Consider the following 5,733-nt stretch of genomic DNA (forward strand, 5'->3'; position numbering starts at 1 on the left):
TGGTGAAGCTTCATCTCTCATACTTTGGGCATGTTGCTAAGAGAGACTATTCCTTGGAACGGTACATCATGTTTGGAAAAGTGGAAAGTCAAGGAAAGAGGAAAACCCTTGTTGAGATGGATTGATACAATGACTATAGCAACGGGCTCAAGTATGTCAAAGATGATGAGGATGGCACAGGTATAAAAGACAGGGTTCACATCTGTTGTTCAAAGGGTCACTATGTAGTGCAATTGATTGAACAACACCTAACAATAGCAACAACTAAGCCAGAAGATTTTCATTAGCTTGATTTTTCAGAGGAAGGCAAAAGGAGCCTTTCCTTCTGGTCATCATAAGATGGAATTTTTGCTGGGCTCATCATAACAACATGCAAGTCTCCACTGATGGCTGGGTAGTTGGTTCACGTGAAGTGCAGTGGTCGGGACTTAAACTCAAGTCTGTGGCATGGAAGTCTGCACCACTGAACCAGCAATACACAGACTTCTTCACCCTATGCAACATGGCCAGCTAATATCTAAACCCATGGTTAAAAGGGTGTGCTTGCTATTGTTGTTGTGTGCTGTCCAGTTCAAGCCAACTCATAGCTGACCCTCCAGAAAGTTTTTAGAGGCAGTTAATCACACAGGAGAAGACTTCCCATATTTCTCCTGGAGAGTAGTTGGTAGATTAGAGTCATGTACCTTTCGTTCATAGGGTCGCTATGAGTTGTCTACAACTTGACGGCAGTTAACAACAATAACAACAACATAGAGAGAGCTACATTGGCCTAGTGGACAGAAAGTTATGCTAATAAGCCGAAGGTGGGTGATTTTAATCTGCAGCCCTCAGGCCTAGTTTAAATTGTTTTGGGGTTGGTTTCCCCCCTCCCCCCCAAACATTCCTCTAGGTGGTATAGCTCTGGTCTATGCATTGTTATACAGAGGTAACTCATGTTTGCTGTGATGCTAAACACTGTGACACTGATGTGCCAAATGTGATAATGGTGACCCATGGTGGACAGTGTTTGGGGGAGCTTCCCGATTAAAACAAGCTTGAAAGTAAGAGTGGCGTCCACTTTTGAAATGGCTTGCCTCCAGAAACTGTATGAACAGTGCTCAGGTCTTTGGTTCATAGGGCTGCTGTGAGTTGTCTACGACTTGACAACTCTTAACAACAACAACTTTTGGATCACCAGTGCAACTCCTGACTAGTTCACCAGAGCTCCTTATAAGAAGGTAGGCATGCAATAATGCTTTAAAAATTTTTTTAATTGTTTTTCATAGTCATTCATATACATGGTGTTTCATTCATGTACCCCGTGTTTTATATAATCTTTCATATAGAGTATTTTCTGTAATTAATTACTACTGATCAATGGCTTTTACCACCTTGTCTCATCAAATCCCCATTTAGCCTTGCCTTTTGCTTTCAATAAATGCTTTTTAATAAATGAGTAAAGAAGGGACACACATTCTCAGGCACCATCCCACTTCCCCACTGATGACTATTTACTCACCTTCCCTGGATTTCCCTGCTCCTTCCTGTCAGGCATGGCTATCAAGCAGCTGTATGGGGTTAATCTTACTTGTACTGCGATTTAAGGGGACCGCTTGTCACCTGGGTTTCTTCTGGAAGTTTTCCATGGGTTTTTTTAGCTTAGCTATCTAATTGCCTCGTCTATTCCTATAAGAGGACTTAGGAAGATCAAAAAATGTTGTCTCTATAACTGTTGACATTTCCCAATATTTGTGTTAACTGTTCTTTGAAAAAGGCGGTTTTGAACTAACACAAAGACAGACACTCCTTTTATACCACAAATAAAGAGTTCTAGCTCATTAAGCCTTAACTTCTAATCAGAAGAAAGCTCTGGAGGTGTAACCTGTAGGGAGTCACACTGCTAATTCAAAGGTTTCTTTCGGGTTGACTCCACCAAGATCTCCAGAGAAGAAAGGTGGGCAGTGTCCTCCTATGTAATTTACTGCTTCTGAAAACCTGATGGCCGTCAGCTAAGGATGGGCTCCAACTCAAAGCACATTATTCATCTTTCTAAACAGAGATGCATGGAGAAAATTTAGATCCATTAATATCTGTTGTACAGATGGAAATGCAAAGACGTATAGTGGTATGACTTGACTCAATAATTTTGAAGTAGGGCAACTTTTCAAATGTGTGAAGCATCTTCTCTCTTCATCAGTATATTGCAGTAAATCCCCTTGTTAATAAAATATTCTGTCCAGATACAAGACAGAGGTGCTTCTGGCTCCCCCACCTCCCTGCCACTCCGTATAACTCCACAGGTGACCCTGTGACATGAGCTGCCCGTTCACCATCGTACTAAAAATATTTCACTGCTGCCGGCAAAGACTTTGGCTTTGACATAATTCATCAGATTTGGCTAGAGTTTTTCCTCTCCTTTTTACTTTCAGTGATGCTCTGAACTCTTCCCCTCAAAATTGAAACTGACAATTGCAAAGTAAAGAGATTTAAAAGAACAAATGGTCTCCAAGCCTTCCTTCAAGCCCAGCCAGACAGGTTTAATGGACCTTTAGCTCAGCTGTGAACCACAGAGCACATCTAAGGCACTGAAGAAATTGAAATCCTTCAACAAAGGTGATGGAAGAGAATGGCTTCACCTTTTCTCTAAGCATACGGCTGCGTTTCCTGCCCTTATCATCTATTTTAAACCACTAACCAGCCGTTCCCATTTGCTGTGACCCCTGGTATTGGGATGAAATATTCGCAGAGGAAGATGCTCTTTAAAAACTAAATATGGCACAGCAAAATCAGTAGTATCAGGGGGGAAAAACATAAAGTTAGGAGATTGTGGGATGGGGCAAACCATCAGAGACAGCTGAACAATTCTTTTGAGAAAGTTTTGCTCTGTGCAGAGTAGAAAAACGGAATGGTAACTTGTGGAGGCTAACGATGTGAAAATGCCCTTTCTAAACAAAATGACACTATATATTTATGATATATGATATAGTTGCTGTTGTTAGTAGGTGCCGTCGAGTATGACTCACAATGACTACATGAACGAACAGATCTAGACCCTGTCCTGACCTGTGCTATTTTCACAATCTCTGACACACTGGAGCCCAATGCTATAGTCACTGTGTCAATACACCTCTTTTGCCACCCCTCCACTTTTCCAAGAATGATATCCTTCTTCAAAGAATAGCATCATTATCTCCCCCCTCTATATCATATGGCCTATATCCTATATCTAGAGCATATGATATATCCTAGATCAATGATATTATACGCTAGATCATCACATCATATTATCATATTCCTTATTATATGGTAGATCGATATCCTATGATCTAGATGTAGATCATATGATATAGAGAGGGAGATATTATGATAAGAGAGAGAAGAGTTGCTGAAATAATGCCTGTGAGAAAGCAAGGGAGCCCCTTCTGAGCATAGGCAGCTCGTTCTGAGCAATCAGAGCAAAGTCAAAGATCGGCACGTATGCGGACTCAGAAGTGTGCTGCTGGCAGCCCAGGAATGCCCTGTTTTAATGGTTCCAGTTTCCTTCATGGAACAAGAAGCCGGGAGATCAGCTGAGGGTGGGACTGAGAGGTAAGGCATGGTCACCTAAGGGGACTGGAAAGGGAAGGGCCGTGGGAAGTGTAATCCATCCGCCCACCAGCTCCACAGACTCATGTGCAGTTTATGGCTCGGAATTCCAAGTGGAAGCAGTCAGCACATCGGTACGTTTCTCTCCAGCTGCGTTTAGCTGGGAAAGTGCAGTCAAGGCATAAGTGAAGAGCTCAATAGAATTTTTTTCCCCAGCTGAGTGCGAAGAAAGGAGAAAGGGGAAATGTATGCAAAGTGCATGCAAGACAATAATTATGACCATGCAGAAGAGAATGCAGCTGAGATGGGCTGAGTGTGAGGACAGAGGCAGTGAAGGAACGGAGGGACAGGGGGAGAGGGCAGGACTGATGGGCTGTAAAGCTCAAGAATCACAGACCCTGAGATACTAAAGGGCATAAGGACCCTCCCGAGGGTCTCCTCACTGCCATGCGCGGCTCTAATTTTAGTAAAAATGGGTAAGTGGCAAGGACAAACAGCAGAGTGTCGCCCTGTGTCCGAGGATGCATGGAAAACCAGCAACTCAGGGGATAAGTGTTTCAAAAGAAAGGCAACACCGTCATTAGGAAAATCCCAAATGAGAAAAAGATGGAGACGTGCTCACAGGCTTATGTCCTCCCGCCTCTGAGACCATAAAACAACAGAAGGCAAAATATCTAAAAGTGGGAAACATCCTGGAAACAAAATTTCTTTGGATGACCACAGACAGTCGTGACCCACGTCCTGGCGTCCTCAGGATTTATAAAATCACATGTCACTGCTAGAAAGCTCCTCCTTTTCCAGAAGTTTCTCTTATTTTTATTCTTCCCCCCACCCCCATTTTAGACCTAGAGAGGCAAGTTTCTTAAAGACCATGCAGATGTCCTGACTCACCTACTGAAAGGGACCAGCATCTTTGCCTTGGGCTGAATGAAATGAAACAGACACTTTAAAAGTAAAAGGTGGTTGGGTATTGGCAGTTTCATTTCAATCAACCTAACACACTCTAGCATTCTCTCGGTTAGAGAATCACGTTGAAATGAGTATCTGTGGTTTCCCATAAACTAGGGCCCAGTTATTGCCCATTAGCTCTCCGAATTCCATTAAGAAAAAATGGTGGCAAGTAGTAGGTAAAGTTAGCAGAAAAGAGTGGCCTAATCCTGAACCTCTCCCTCTACAAAGGAGATGATAATGGACTCAGAGTTGTTGGGGTAACAGATGTCAATATGGAGTTGTCTGTCATTAGGAGGTTAACAGATGCCTAAGATTAAAGGAAGGTGACCTGGGGGCGAGCTAATTGGATTAGGATTATAATGCTTACTGTTAAAGAATTGCATCAGCTCAGGAAGGTGTCTGTGAAAGAGGAATTCAGAGTCAAGTCCAAGAAAGTGAGTTTCAAAAGAATCATCTGTGCAAGTGGAGGAATATTCCCCTGTGGGACGAAACCATGAGTCTATAAGGCTCGATAGACTAGTAATGAAGCTTGTGTCAGCAAACCGCAATTCCTCACTGCGGGCCTAGAAAGTCTGAGCCTGAAGGGAGGGGGACAAAGCCATTCTCTGTCCTGTCTTAATGAAAATAAAAAGAAGCTGTGACTGGAGGAAATGAGGGCATGAGCATAACTTGAGTGGCAGAAATTGTGGATAAAACAGCACCAGAGAGTGAGAGCAGTATCACAAAGAGATACCATCTAACACCCAGAAGAATGCTTGACAGCAAAGGGACAAGTGATGTCAATTGTTAAGGACGATAGGGAGTGAGTGGGCATCTCATATTATGTTAGTGGAATTATAAAGGTTGTTGTTGTTGTTATGTGCCGTCGAGTCGCTTACGACTCACAGGGACCCTATGTACAACAGCCCTAAACTCTGCTCTGTCCTGTGCCAATCGCATTGCCTCTGACACACCCATCCCGATTACCCCAGTCATTGAATCAATCCACCTCATAGAGGGTCACAAACATTTATAAAAGGTCTGTTGTTGTTGTTGCTATATACTGTTGAGTCAGAACTGACCCACAGCTGACCCTCCTGCAGGTTTTCAGAGTCAGTACATCACACGGGAGGACACTACCCATTTTCCTGAGGAGCAGCTGGTGGATTTGAACCTCATGCCTTTGAGACTGCAGTGCAGCTTTTTACCAATATGCGAGCAGAGATGTCCTGAAAAAAA

General features: G+C 43.1%; 1 protein-coding gene across 1 annotated transcript in view; it reads right to left on the reverse strand.

The window, feature by feature from the left end:
• Window positions 1-5,733, reverse strand: part of PAK7 (p21 protein (Cdc42/Rac)-activated kinase 7) — a 383,566-nt gene that overhangs the window by 293,145 nt on the left and 84,688 nt on the right. The window lies entirely within an intron of this gene.

Source organism: Elephantulus edwardii, unplaced genomic scaffold (genome assembly GCF_000299155.1).
Source record: "Elephantulus edwardii isolate Elephantulus edwardi_28Jun2011 unplaced genomic scaffold, EleEdw1.0 scaffold00138, whole genome shotgun sequence".
Lineage (NCBI taxonomy): Eukaryota > Metazoa > Chordata > Mammalia > Macroscelidea > Macroscelididae > Elephantulus > Elephantulus edwardii.